This window comes from Coregonus lavaretus (genome assembly GCF_964263955.1).
Source record: "Coregonus lavaretus genome assembly, contig: HAP1_SCAFFOLD_741, whole genome shotgun sequence".
Classification (NCBI taxonomy): Eukaryota; Metazoa; Chordata; class Actinopteri; order Salmoniformes; family Salmonidae; genus Coregonus; species Coregonus lavaretus.
In genome coordinates, this window is record NW_028166380.1 from 138,710 (window position 1) to 154,461 (window position 15,752).

Genomic DNA, 15,752 nt, shown 5'->3' on the forward strand with positions numbered 1-15,752 from the left:
GAGAGAGAGAGAGAGAGAGAGAGAGAGAGAGAGAGAGAGAGAGAGAGAGAGAGAGAGAGAGAGAGAGAGAGAGAGAGTGCCAGGTGTTAATCGGAGTTCGTAGGGAGACAGTCAGACAGGGGCCATCCATCACTCTGTGTGTGTGAGTGTCCTCTCGTCGCCAAAGAACTACTCTCAGCCTCTATAGGACTCTCAATTATACAACAAACTGAACAGACTCCAGACTTGTGTTTAGAAACCTTAAATCTGTCAGAGGAATCTATAATATATGTATCCTGTAGTGTCTGTCTGTCTTGTCTGGATTCCTTAGTGATGTGTGTGAGTGTGTGCACATTTACGGTAGTGAGTTAGTGATGGAGTTTTGCTGGAAACACACACACACACACACATTTCCAACACAGACATGCAGACACACACACCAGCCACTAGCACAACTGAGAATGTAGGGTTTTACTAATTTGAAGAGCAGATTGGCTGCCAGCTTTTTGTACGCTTGCCTGGCTTCTGATTGCTGGTATGTGTGTGTGTGCATGTGTTGCAGTGTGTGTGTGTCTCATCTCTCCCCTTGCCACCCAGTGAAATATTACCAGTCATCCGTCCTTTCACATCTCCATGTTACCCCCGGCAACTCCCTCCAAGCAACCGGTCTCCTTGACAACCCCACTCAAGCCGAGGATAGAGGAGAGAGGGTCGAGAGAAAAGCCACAGGCGTCAGTCTACTCAACCCCTACCAGCCACCCTTGCCCTAAATCTACCTACAAATGAAAGAAAATGGCTGTTACCATCACCTCCAAAACTGCTGTGAGATACTGGAGAAGAATGGAGATGGGTTATCTGGGTTTCTACTGATCAACAACGAGAGAGAGAGGAAAAGAGACGAGAGAGAGAGAGAGAGAGAGAGAGAGAGAGAGAGAGAGAGAGAGAGAGAGAGAGAGAGAGAGAGAGAGACATGAGAGCACCGAGAGAGAGAAAGATAAAGAGAGAGAAAAAAAAAAGAGAGAGAGAGAGAGAGAGAGAGAGAGAGCAAAAACATATACATGATCAAATACAAATCTTAGAATCAACTATTAAAGACTACCAGAACCCACTGGATTCTCCAATTACATTGAATGAACTACAGGACAAAATACAAACCCTCCAACCCAAAAAGGCCTGTGGTGTTGATGGTATCCTCAATGAAATGATAAAATATACACCCCAGTCCACAAAGATAACCCCAGTCCACAAAAGTGGAGACAAATTTGACCCCAATAACTACTGTGGGATATGCGTCAACAGCAACCTTGGGAAAATCCTCTGCATTATCATTAACAGCAGACTCATACCTTTCCTCAGCGGAAACAATGTACTGAGCACATGTCAAATAGGCTTTTTACCAAATTACCGTACGACAGACCACATATTTACCCTGCACACCCTAATTGACAAACAAACAAACCAAAACAAAGGCAAAGTCTTCTCATGCATTGTTGATTTCAAAAAAGCTTTCGACTCAATTTGGCATGAGGGTCTGCTATACAAATTGATGGAAAGTGGTGTTGGGGGGAAAACATACAACATTATAAAATCCATGTCCACAAACAACAAGTGTGCAGTTAAAATAGGCAAAAAACACACATTTCTTTCCACAGGGCCAGAGGGGGAGACAGGGATGCAGCTTAAGCCCCACCCTCTTCAACATATATATCAACGAATTGGCGAGGGCACTAGAACAGTCTGCAGCACCCGGCCTCACCCTACTAGAATCTGAAGTCAAATGTCTACTGTTTACTGTTTGCTGATGATCTGGTTCTTCTGTCCCCAACCAAGGAGGGCCTACAGCAGCACCTAGATCTTCTGCACAGATTCTGTCAGACCTGGTTCCTGACTGTAAATCTCAGTAAGACAAAAATAATGGTGTTCCAAAAAAGATCCAGTTGCCAGGACCACAACTACAAATTCCATCTAGACACCATTGCCCTAGAGCACAAAAAAAACTATACATACCTCGGCCTAAACATCAGCGTCACAGGTAACTTTAACAAAGCTGTGAACGATCTGAGAGACAAGGCAAGAAGGGCCTTCTATGCCATCAGAAGGAACATAAAATTCAACATACCAATTAGGATCTGGCAAAAAATACTTGAATAAGTTATAGAACCCATTTCCCTTTATGGTTGTGAGTTCTGGGGTCCGCTCACCAACCAAGAATTCACAAAATGGGACAAACACCAAATTGAGACTCTGCATGCAGAATTCTGCAAAAACATCCTCCGTGTACAACGTAAAACACCAAATAATGCATGCAGAGCAGAATTAGGTACCTGCTAATGATCAAAATCCAGAAAAGAGCCGTTAAATTCAACAACCACCTAAAAGGAAGCGATTCCCAAACCATCCATAACAAAGCCATCACCTACAGAGAAATTAACCTGGAGAAGAGTCCCCTAAGCAAGCTGGTCCTGGGGCTCTGTTCACAAACACAAACAGACCCCACAGTGCCCCAGGACAGCAACACAATTAGACCCAACCAAATCATGAGAAAACAAAAAGATAATTACTTGACACATTGGAAAGAATTAACAAAAAAACAGAGCAAACTAGAATGCTATTTGGCCCTAAACAGAGAGTACACAATGGCAGAATACCTGACCCCTGTGACTGACCCAAAATTAAGGAAAGCTTTGACTATGTACAGACTCAGTGAGCATAGCCTTGCTATTGAGAAAGGCCACCGTAGGCAGACCTGGCTCTCGAGAGAAGACAGGCTATGTGCACACTACCCACACAACGAGTGGAAACTGAGCTGCACTTCCTAACCTCCTGCCAAATGTATGACCATATTAGAGACACATACAGTGGCTTGCGAAAGTGTTCACCCCCCTTGGTATTTTTCCTGTTTTGTTGCCTTACAACCTGGAATTAAAATGGATTTTTGGGAGGGTTTGTATCATTTGATTTACACAACATGCCTACCACTTTGAAGATGCAAAATATTTGTTATTGTGAACAAACAAGAAATAAGAAAACAGAAAACTTGAGCGTGCATAACTGTTCACCCCCCAAAGTCAATACTTTGTAGAACCACCTTTTGCAGCAATTACAGCTGCAAGTCTCTTGGGGTATGTCTCTATAAGCTTGGCACATCTAGTCACTGGGATTTTTACCCATTCTTCAAGGCAAAACTGCTCCAGCTCCTTCAGGTTGGATGGGTTCCGCTGGTGTACAGCAATCTTTTAAGTCATACCACAGATTCTCAAATGGATTGAGGTCTGGGCTTTGACTAGGCCATTCCAAGACATTTAAATGTTTCCCCTTAAACCACTCAAGTGTTGCTTTAGCAGTATGCTTAGGGTCATTGTCCTGCTGGAAGGTGAACCTCCTTCCCAGTCTCAAATCTCTGGAAGACTGAAACAGGTTTCCCTCAAGAATTTCCCTGTATTTAGCGCCATCCATCATTCCTTCAATTCTGACCAGTTCCCAGTCCCTGAAGATGAAAAACATCCCCACAGCATGATGCTGCCACCACCATGCTTCACTGTGGGGATGGTGTTCTCGGGGTGAGGAGAGGTGTTGGGTTTGCGCCAGATATAGCGTTTTCCTTGATGGCCAAAAAGCTCAATTTTAGTCTTATCTGACCAGAGTACCTTCTTCCATATGTTTGGGGAGTCTCCCACATGCCTTTTGGCGAACACCAAACGTGTTTGCTTATTTGTTTCTTTAAGCAATGGCTTTTTTCTGGCCACTCTTCCATAAAGCCCAGCTCTGTGGAGTGTACGGCTTAAAGTAGTTATATGGACAGATACTCATATCTCTTTGCAGCTCCTTCGGGGTTATCTTTGGTGTCTTTGTTGCCTCTCTGATTAATGCCCTCCTTGCCTGGTCTGTGAGTTTTGGTGGGTGGCCCTCTCTTGGCAGGTTTGTTGTGGTGCCATATTCTTTCAATTTTTTAATAATGGATTTAATGGTGCTCCGTGGGATGTTCAAAGTTTCTGATATTTTTTTATAACCCAACCCTGATCTGTACTTCTCCACAACTTTGTCCCTGACCTGTTTGGAGAGCTCCTTGGTCTTCATGGTGCCGCTTGCTTGGTGGTGTCCCTTGCTTAGTGGTGTTGCAGACTCTGGGGCCTTTCAGAACAGGTGTATATATACTGAGATCATGTGACAGATCCTGTGACACTTAGATTGCACACAGGTGGACTTTATTTAACTAATTATGTGACTTCTGAAGGTAATTGGTTGCACCAGATCTTATTTAGGGGCTTCATAGCAAAGGGGGTGAATACATATGCACGCACCACTTTTCCGTTATTTATTGTTTCACATTTTTTGAAACAAGTAATTTTTTTCATTTCACTTCAACAATTTGGACTATTTGTGTATGTCCATTACATGAAATCCAAATAAAAATCCATTTAAATTACAGGTTGTAATGCAACAAAAATAGGAAAAACGCCAAGGGGGATGAATACTTTTGCAAGGCACTGTAAGTGCACAGACGCAATGCACAAAACCCTAAATACTTCCTCCAAGCTAGCTAACCACTAGCTAGTATTGAGATTATAATTAAATCACAATGGATTAGTTAGTTTCCATGAAACAGCTACCTGTGTTAGCTGTGGAGTTAGTGCAGTGTCCTTCGCTAGCTAGCTAGCTATGTTGTGCTAGCTAGCGAATATGCTAACATTAGCTAGCTAGCTATACTGTCTATGGGCTGGCACTGGCAGTATGGAATTACGGAGAGTGAATTCAATTATTTATTCGTCATGGTTTGGAGTATTTTAAAAATCCATTTAAATTACAGGTTGTAATGCAACAAAATAGGAAAAACGCCAAGGGGAATGAATACATTTGCAAGGCAGGTTTTCATCAAGGATCTCTCTGTACTTTGCTGCGTTTATCTTTCCCTCGATCCTGACTAGTCTCCCAGTCCCTTCCGCTGAAAAACAACCCCACAGCATGATGCTGCCACCAACATGCTTCACGGTAGGGATGGTGACAGGTTTCCTCCAGACGTGACGCTTGGCATTCAGGCCAAAGAGTTCAATCTTGGTTTCATCAGACCAGAAAATGTTGTTTCTCATGGTCTGAGAGTCCTTTAGGTGGCTTTTACTGAGGAGTGGCTTCCGTCTGGCATCTCTACCATAAATGCCTGATTGGTGGTGCTGCAGAGATGGTTGTCCTTCTGGAAGGTTCTCCCATCTCCACATAGGAACTCTGGAGCTCTGTCAGAGTGACCATCGGGTTCTTGGTCACCCCCCTGACCAAGGCCCTTCTCCCCCGATTTCTCAGTTTGGCTCGGCGGCCAGCTCTAGGAAGAGCCTTGGTGGTTCCAAACTTCTTCTATTTAAGAATGATGGAGGCCACTTTGTTCTTGGGGACCGTCAATGCTGCAGAAATGTTTTGGTACCCTTCCCCAGATCTGTGCCTCGACACAATCCTGTCTCAGAGCTCTACGGACAATTCCTTTGACCTCATGGCTTGGTTTTTGCTCTGACATGCACTGTCAACTGTGGGACCTTATATAGACAGGTGTGTGCCTTTCCAAATCATGTCCAATCAATTGAATTTACCACAGGTTGACTCCAATCAAGTTGTAGAAACATCTCAAGGATGATCAATGGAAACAGGATGCACCTGAGCTCAATTTCATAGCAACTACTTATCTAAATAAGGTACACCTGTTTTCGCTTTGTCATTATGGGGTATTGTGTGTAGATTGATGAGGGAAAAAAAATATTTAATCAATTTTAGAATAAGGCTGTAACGTATCAAAATGTGGAAAAGGTCAAGGGGTCTGAATACTTTCTGAATGCACTGTACTGTTGTTAGTAATGGTAAAACATGGTATCGAGTCAGATGATCTGTTCTATTCAATTTTACACACTTACATTTTTATTCCCCAGCTTTTCTTTTTGTGATGAGTCTCAAAGGAAGGAGCACATCTCCTCCGGCTATCAGGTAATCACTTCCTGTGTCAGTCCACCCATGAGCTCAGGGATTCATATTCATATCAAGGATTTGTAACTGCCTCTCTACTTCTGGGAAATCTCAGAAGAGGTCAAAATGTAATTAACCTGGTTAAACCCCTAGATTACAATCCTCCCAACCTGGAGAGACTGTGGAGAATGATATGTCACACACACGCAGGGACACACACACACACACTGTTCCCCTCTGTCATTTTACATTTTACATTTTAGTCATTTAGCAGACGCTCTTATCCAGAGCGACTTACAGTTAGTGCATACATTTTTTTTTTCTCATACTGGCCCCCCATGGGAAACGAACCCACAACCCTGCCGTTGCAAACGCCATGCTCTACCAACTGAGCTACATCCCTGCCGGCCATTCCCTCCCCTACCCTGGACGACGCTGGGCCAATTGTGCGCCGCTGTTCCCCTCTGTCTGTGTTGTTAACACTGTTCCCCTCTGTCTGTGTTAACACTGTTCCCCTCTGTCTGTGTTGATAACACTGTTCCCCTCTGTCTGTGTTGATAACACTGTTCCCCTCTGTCTGTGTTGTTAACACTGTTCCCCTCTGTCTGTGTTAACACGGTTCCCCTCTGTCTGTGTTGTTAACACTGTTCCCCTCTGTCTGTGTTAACACGGTTCCCCTCTGTCTGTGTTGTTAACACTGTTCCCCTCTGTCTGTGTTGTTAACACTGTTCCCCTCTGTCTGTGTTGTTAACACGGTTCCCCTCTGTCTGTGTTAACACGGTTCCCCTCTGTCTGTGTTAACACGGTTCCCCTCTGTCTGTGTTAACACGGTTCCCCTCTGTCTGTGTTAACACGGTTCCCCTCTGTCTGTGTTAACACGGTTCCCCTCTGTCTGTGTGGTTTAGAAATAAAATAAACATATAATGCTTTTTTACGATTAAATTGTGAATCTGTGTTCTACAGATGGTGCCGTCAAGAGCTCTCTCTCTCTCTCTCCCTCTCTCTCTCTTATCTCTCCCTCTCTCTCTCTCTCTCTCTCTCTCTCTCTCTCTCCCTCTCTCTCTTCTCTCTCTCTCTCTCTCTCTCTCTCTCCAGCACTTGAGTCGGAGTAAAAACAGGATGCTTATCTAGGCGTAAGCTTGGCACACGCACACGCACACACAACAACACACACACACACACACACACACACTCTTTTATGAACAACAGGAGGCTTGTGAAACCTCTCTGATATTAGTGCGCGGCTTGAGGTTATCTGTCTATGTTAAGAGGTGTCAGATTCAGGGCACAGTGATCTAATAAATAACTAGAGTATAATGTTAAGTTCACACAAAAGAAGTTCACAGATGTTTGTTTCTTTGGATGCGTCCCAAACGGCACTCCAATCCCTACACAGCGCACTACTTTTCCTGGTCAAAAGTAGTGCGCTATATAAGGGATAGGATGCCATTTGGGACATAGTCTTTGTCTCTACAGTTATGCAATTTCCATCCACTTCTTCGCCAAGAAGGTTGAGAACTCCTTTCATGGGAAAAGGAGAAAGGGAGAACAAGAGAGAAAGAGAGAGAGGGAAAGAGAGAGAGAGAAAGAGAGAGTGGGAAAGAGAGAGAGAGAGAGAAAGAGAGAGCGGGAAAGAGAGAGAGCGGGAAAGAGAGGAAAAAGAGAGAGAGAGGGAAAGAGAGAGAGGGAAAGAGAGAGAGCGGGAAAGAGAGGAAAAAGCGAGAGAGAGGGAAAGAGAGAGAGGGAAAGAGAGAGAGGGAAAGAGAGAGAGCGGGAAAGAGAGAGAGAGAGACAGAGGGAAAGAGATTGTTCCAGATTAACTTTGGAATGGAAAATGTGCACTACTCCACCCAGTTTCAACTATACTGTAATATGTTACCTCGCTAACACACTCACAAACACACACACACACACTAAGATAAATAAATAAGACAGCTCTCAGGGAAACTAGAGAGAGAGACAATCGCATCTGTAGAAACACAAAACATTCAAATTCCAAGATTCCGACGCTCTTAAACCACCACCTCACCCACCGACACAATTACCATCCCACACTGACATTTCCCCACCAACATTAGATACTGTATCCATTCCAGAAACCTCCTCACACCCAAAAATCCCAACACCCTGTACAACTATGTAACACACTGACCTTTGACACGGTGTCAAAGTTCACTCAGCCTACGACTGTCTAATACACTTAGTGTTTTTTTGCATTCGGCTAAATTGTAAAATACACCTGGGTCTCAATATGACTTCCGTTACAATAAATGTTAAATAAAATATACAAAATACTAAGTTAACTGTCTATCTATGAGGCTTACACACAGGTAACTATTTAAAGTTCACTCTCAACCTTCACACGGTTAACTATCAATCTGTGTACTTGGCTGGCAAATGCACAGTGGTTTTGTTTAGGGCCTATTCAATACAGTTCTAATTTCCCCCTAAACTATTTATCTACTTGGGTAAATATTTTCATGAGAATCCCTCCCTCGGTGATATACTGGAGAACACAGGGAAGCATTGGATTTTGGCACACGCACACACACACGCACACACACACACACACGCACACACACACGCACACACACACACACACACACACACACACACACACGCACACACACACACACACACAAACACCGGGGTTTGGCGCTATTTCGATGAAAACATGTTGTGTTCGTGTGGTCCTAAACTGCTACGTAATTTATCGGTTCTGACAACTCTCCTATACTTAACACCGTACTTATCCTTCCACACACACACACACACACACACACACACACACACACACACACACACACACACACACACACACACACAGCCCTTTAACTTCAAGGCTTCCGCACTCCTAGACTTTTCGGTAATTACAAAATTAGTGTCTACTAGATCCGCTTGTGTTTGGTTCATATGTTGGATTTCATGGTGTTTGGGTTAACATACGTTGTACAGTTTCTGGCAGGGTTTTCTCAAAGGGATGTACATTATGGTTTTCTCTATGGCCCTCAGTCCCAAATGGGCACCCTTTTCCCCTATGTAGTGCACTATTTTTGACCAGAGTCCTATGAGCCCTGGTCAAACGTAGTGTACTATATAGGGAATAGGCTACCATTTGGGATGAAGCCATGGTGTCAACTTGAAATAGCTCACCAGAGTGAGTCACCACCACAACACACTAATGAGTGTAATCAAGAAAGAAGAGGGAGAGAGGTGGGAGAGAGGAGGGAGAGAGAAGAGGAGGAGGGAGAGAGGGGGGAGAGAGAAGAGGAGGAGGGAGAGAGGGGGGAGAGAGAAGAGGAGGAGGGAGAGATGGGGGAGAGAGAAGAGGAGGAGGGAGAGAGGGGGGAGAGAGAAGAGGAGGAGGGAGAGATGGGGGAGAGAGAAGAGGAGGAGGGAGAGAGAAGAAGAGGAGGGAGAGAGAAGAGCAGGGGGGAGAGAGGGGGGAGAGAGAAGAGGAGGAGGGAGAGAGGGGGAGAGAGGAGGGAGAGAGGGGGGAGAGAGAAGAGCAGGGGGGAGAGAGGGGGGAGAGAGAAGAGGAGGAGGGAGAGAGGGGAAGAGAGGAGGGAGAGAGAAGAGGAGGAGGGAGAGAGGGGGGGAGAGAGAAGAGGAGGAAGGAGAGAGAAGAGGAGGAGGGAGAGAGAAGAGGAGGAAGGAGAGAGAAGAGGAGGAGGGAGAGAGAAGAGGAGGTGGGAGAGAGGAGAGGAAGAGGAGGGTAGAGGAGGGAGAGAGGGGGGAGAGAGGAGGGAGAGAGAAGAGGAGAAGGGAGAGAGGGGGGAGAGAGAAGAGGAGGAGGGAGAGAGAAGAGGAGGGAGAGCGGAGGGAGAGAGGAGGGAGAAAAGTGTGTGTGTGTGTGTTTCTAGTGTGTGGGTGTGTGTGTGTGTGTGAGTGTGTGTGTGTGTTGTGACGGCCCTGAATATTTCTGAACCGTCTCAAGGCTTCTCCTTCTAATAGGGCGCTTCCCCTTTAATTCCCCATTAAATAGCCAGCATCAGCTGCGCAAAAGGAAAGTGGTGATTGAGACCTGAATGAGGATGTGTACTACCTTCAGTTCATGAAGCTTGGCGATTACGTTTGTTTTGTTGCCTTACAGTGTGTTTTGTGGCCTTAAAGCGAGTTTACCCAGGATTGGATCCACTCTGTGCGTCTGTGGACTACAACTCTCCGTTGGTTTTCGTGGCCTTTCCTCCGCTGGAGGGCTGTTGGCGGATTGTCTGACTGACCGACTGACTACAACTTTTTGTATACGGTATTTCATTTGTTTGGGGTGATGTATACTGTGATTTATGTAGTTGTGAGGACGTATTATTCTTTGGGTCGTCTTTGATACGCTTTATAGTTGTGTTACAAAATAAGTGTTATTTTGAGTGTATGAATATACTGGGTTTATGCTACGGACAAGCGTTGCGGGACTAAGGGCACTTGAGCCACGGAACTTATTTACCGGGCTGGACTCTTTTTATGCCCGAGGTACAGGACATTTCTAAATGAACATAAGTGCATTGATTTGTTATATTGTTGTGTGTGGGTGGGTGTGATCATTTATGTTGTGAATACAACCAAGCAAAAGAATACACTTGTTTGAAGTTCTTTCCAAGGTTTTAAGGGGTTTATGAAAAGTATATTTCCATCTTGACTTTTACATAAGTCCTTTGTATTGGTGTGACTTGACGGACCAGATGGGACTCATTCCCTCCCGAACTAAAAGGAGAAACCCATGCTTTCTCTGGTAGGCACAACCTACCTGGCACCCCTATAAATACCTCAAGTCAAAACCGTTACATAAAAAATGGCACCCCAGATGGGACTTCAACATTGAGAACTAACCAAAGCAAATCTTTTGAGTGGAATTAAAATAATGGATTCACTACAAGAAAATGTGCTCATCCATAGCCTACCTGTCAATGGGAATACACAGGGCCATTCTGACTACCGAGCCAACAATACAAATCATAATGTGAATGGAAATAATGGAGTTGATGTGGGCCAGAGCCCTGGGAATCTAAATGCTCGGTCTGGACCACAGGCCACAGGTCTAACTAGTAACTCACTTATTGACATGGATCTGTGTGAAGGTACTGAGCTAGCCCTCCCTCTGACGCCCAATCTTCCTCCATTGTCTGGTTTATCTCCAGAGGTTGTAGTCTTACAACTTCAAGGTGACATCCTTGATATTCGTAAGACTCAACAACATCTCCAAACTCTAATCCATCATAAATTCAAATGTCTGAGTGTAGAGCAACAACAGAGTGCCATGGAATTCAGAAACTCACTGAGTACTCTAACTCACACTCTGACAGAGCTCAGTGAGAGTGGAAGACAGGAAATTACTGGTGCCATGGACAGGCAGTTTGACTACCAACAAAGCCAACTCACTGCCACTCTCCAGTGGCGCCTGCAACATCATCACACTGAGGTCCTCAAGGACGTCAATTCTGTATTTTCTCCCCTGGTTAACACTGTAGACCACTTGCAGACAGCGCTCTCTAATTGTGTTAAAATGTTGGATGATGTGTCTGTTGACATGGCCTCCATTAGGCACAACTCCTTGCACAGAGCTTCTCTTGTGTCCACTTCTGTTCAGACCACTGAGGGCCAAGCGGGCACCTCAGAACAGCCAAGACAAGGCCATGCTGCAGCCACCCCTTGCAGGATGCAATCCACCATGCATCCTGGTGTTCATTTTCATGGTCCCATAACTCCCTCACCCTCTACTTCCTCAATCCCTCCTAGCTCTTTTGTTCATGGTGATTTGAGTAGACGTCATGTGGGAGCGATGCCCATTAAATTGCAATTTCCCACCTTTGGGAAAAAGGATGACAGTCCTGATCCGCTAATGTATCTGGAAAGATGTCATGACTTTCTTGCCCTCAATCCCCTGGCTGACGAAGAACTCCTTGCCACATTGAGGAATGTGTTGCATGGGACAGCTCGAGACTGGTGGGATGTGGCACGTCTCACCACTACCTCCTGGGCTGACTTTGAGGCCAAGTTTTCCTCTGCATTTCTGTCTGAGGACTACACAGATGAGCTGGCAGACAGAGTCAGGAATCGAGTGCAAAAGGAGAATGAGAATATCCGTGACTTTGCATACGGTTACCACTCCCTGTGCAGAAGGTGGAAACCTGGCATTGAGGAGGAAGAGGTCATTAAGTTGATCTTGAAGAACATCAACCCACTACTAGCCAGTCAACTCAGAGAAAGAGTCACCACTGTCGATGGACTGGTTCGCCTGGGACAGCAGTTCGAGAAGGACAGAGAATGCCAACAGCAATATGAACAGAGAAAGAAACAGACACCCAGACAGTTACCCAAGCCAGATCATCAACCACAGCCAGAGTCTCCAGCCAAGACCCCTCCCATGTTCTGTTGGAGATGTAGCCAAAAGGGACATTCTTCAGCTACATGTCCAAGACCGTATCAAGTAAACCCTTCCAGAAACCACAAATCACAACAGGCCAACACCCCTAACACACTTCGCAGGAACGACCATCCTACTCTGGGTGCTTTGACCAGAGCTGAAACCTCAAGAGTCACTGCCTACGCCCCCCCGCCGACATCCCCTTCCTTTCAGTTAATACCACACCAGCTGGTGTTACCCCTGTCCATAGGCCCATGGACAGGAAGAGCCATCCTGGACACCGGGTCATCCTACACACTGCTCAATGAGAAACTGTGGAAGGAGGTTGAAGGTCCAAAATACAACTTGAAGCCGTGGACAGAAGGTCCACTGTATCTGGCTGACGGTGAGGCTAAACGACCACTTGGATGGAGTGAGGTGGAGTTCCGCCTGTGTAACCGCTCCTATATGATTCCTTCGGTTATCCTACAAACCAAGAACCTTGCTTTTCCTGTCGTGTTGGGAATTGATTTCATGTACTTCAGTGGTGTCCAGATTGATATCGCACACAATTGCTACTGGTTTCCAAACAATCCGAGCAAGAAGCATTTCTTCCAATCAGAAGTTACAAAGTTACATGATTGGGGTCTAAATGTGGCAGTCTTCTCTGCCGTTGCTACGGTACCACTAACCCTGGATAATCCTTCTGAGGATCTCCTTTTACAGGCTGTAAGAAGAGCTCAGCTGGAACAGCCAGAGGAGTTAAGGCTGTTGGAACAGTTGCAGAATAATGCCGATGTGTGTACTTCAAAGTTAGGACGCACCGGACTCCTGAAGCACAAAATATTCCTTACACAGGAAATGCCGATCAAGCAAAAGCCATATCGTTTGTCCCCAGCGAAGCTAATCATCCAAAAGGGACTCATTAATGATATGTTGACACAAGATATAATAGAACGTTCCTCCTCTCCCTGGGCTGCTCCTGTTGTCCTCATTCCAAAAAAGACCGGTGGTCTTAGATTTTGTGTGGACTATAGGAAGACCAACAATGTTTCCCAGACTGATGCCTATCCTCTTCCCACCATCCACGAGATCCTGGAGTCATTGTCTGGCGCGGTTGTGTTCACTACCCTTGACCTCAATAGTGGCTATTGGCAGGTTGAGATGGACCAGGAAAGCAAGGACAAGACTGCTTTTGTCTGTGCTGAGGGCTTGTTTTCCTTTAAGGTGATGCCTTTTGGATTAAAGAATGCACCTGCCACTTTCCAAAGACTCATGGAGATTGCGTTAGGTGGGCTCAAAGGGAAGATATGTTTCGTCTACCTGGACGATATAATTATCTACTCCCAGAACAGAGAGCAACACTTTCAAGACCTTCAAGCAGTGTTGGACAAGCTAAGAGAAGCTGGTCTGACAGTGTACATGAAGAAGAGCAACTTCTGCCAAACCTCCCTGAAGTTCCTTGGCCATATTGTGTCTTGTGATGGTATTCATGTGGATCCTGAAAAGACCAAGGCTGTACAAGACTTCCCTGTGCCAACCACACTCAAGGCCCTTCAACGGTTCCTTGGGATGGCTGGATGGTACCATCGGTTTGTGTGGAACTTCTCCCAGGTGGCAGAACCCCTCAACGGGTTGAAGCGAAAAGGAGCGAAATTCCGATGGACGGCAGAGTGCCAGAACTCCTTTGAAACCCTGAAACGACACCTCGTCACCCCTCCCATTTTGGGTCATCCCAACTTTGATTTCCCTTTTGTTGTTTACACTGATGCAAGTGATGTTGGACTTGGTGCTGTCCTAGTCCAACAGACTGGACTTGGTACTGAAGAAGTGCTAGCGTTCGCCAGTCGGACATTGAATGGAGCAGAACGGAACTACTCCACAACCGAGCAAGAGTGCCTTGCAGTTGTCTGGGCTTTGGAAAAGTGGAGGTACTACCTGGAGGGAAGACACTTCACTGTGGTCACTGACCATTCCTCCCTTGTGTGGGTGTTCAAGACCAACAAACCAAGCACCAGGCTCATCAGATGGGCTCTACGGTTGCAAGAGTTCACCTTTGCCGTAGAATACAGGAAAGGAAAATACAACACTGTTCCAGATGCCTTATCCAGAGCTCCTGCTTGTGGTAATGGTGGCCCTCATCTTACATGTGCTACTGTCCTGTCTAGCAGTCGAGACTCACCCAAAACTGACTTGCCCATCTCTGATGAGGTCATTTGGAAAGCCCAACAGGATGATCCCGAAGTACAGGCTTTGTACCAGACTATCCTGGAAGATGAAGAAAAGATGGTCAACCCTACCACAAAGCTGACCATCATTGAAGACAAAGTCTACCGAGTTGTACAATTACCTCACAGAACACTCTACCAAATGTACATACCTGAAACTCTACGCCTTCAACTGCTTCAACATTTCCATGAAGACCCATTAGCTGGTCATGTGGGCAGGTTCAAAACCTACAAACGTTTGCAAGCATTACTGTACTGGCCACATCTGAGCATGGATGTGAAATCACATATCCGAAAATGTCAGGTTTGTCAAATGTACAAACCAGAAGGTAGAAAACCTGCTGGCAAGTTGCAGCAAACTGTGGTTACCCGACCTTGGGAAATGTTAGGAGTGGATTTGATGGGTCCATTTCCTAGAAGCTCCAATCAGAATGTGTACATGCTTGTTTTTGTTGATTACTATTCCAAGTGGGTTGAGCTCTTTGCCCTGCGTCAGGCCACAGCGAGGACCGTCTCTACCATCCTTACGAGAGAGATCCTGACTCGCTGGGGAGTGCCTGATTACATTCTGTCTGATCGAGGTTCCCAATTTGTCTCTGATCTCTTTGGAGAGACCTGCCAAAGATGGAACCTGAGACAGAAGTTGACCACAGCCTATCACCCACAGACCAACCTCACTGAGAGAGTAAATCGAACCTTGAAGACCATGGTTGCTTCCTATGTAGGGACCCAGCACAAACACTGGGACAAGCACCTTCACGAGTTTCGATTTGCCCTGAATTCTGCTGTGCAAGAGTCCACTGGAGTCACACCTGCAGAGCTGAACCTAAGTCGTCTCCTCCGAGGACCCTTGGATATGGTGCTACAGCCCCAGCAGCTTACTCCAGACGCGGCTTGCTATGACCAGGTAGTCCATCTCCACGACTTGAGAGCTCTTGTCTCAAGGAACATGATCCAGGCTCGACTCAAGCAGAAGAAAAATTATGATAAGAACAGACGAGACCTGCAGTTCCAGCTTCGTGATCGGGTGTGGCTTCGCTCTCATCCTTACTCGAAAGCTGAACAATTCTTCTCGGCCAAGCTCGCTCCTAAATGGCAAGGACCATATAGGATTGTGGAGCAGGTGGGCCCTTTGAACTACCGAGTGGTGAAAGAGGACACAGGTGAAGATATGCGCGTTGTCCATGTCTCACGCCTTAAGGCCTGTTACCCCTCGGCTGAGGAATTGGAGGAGATTGAGCGCCGCAAGGTCCTGGAGATCT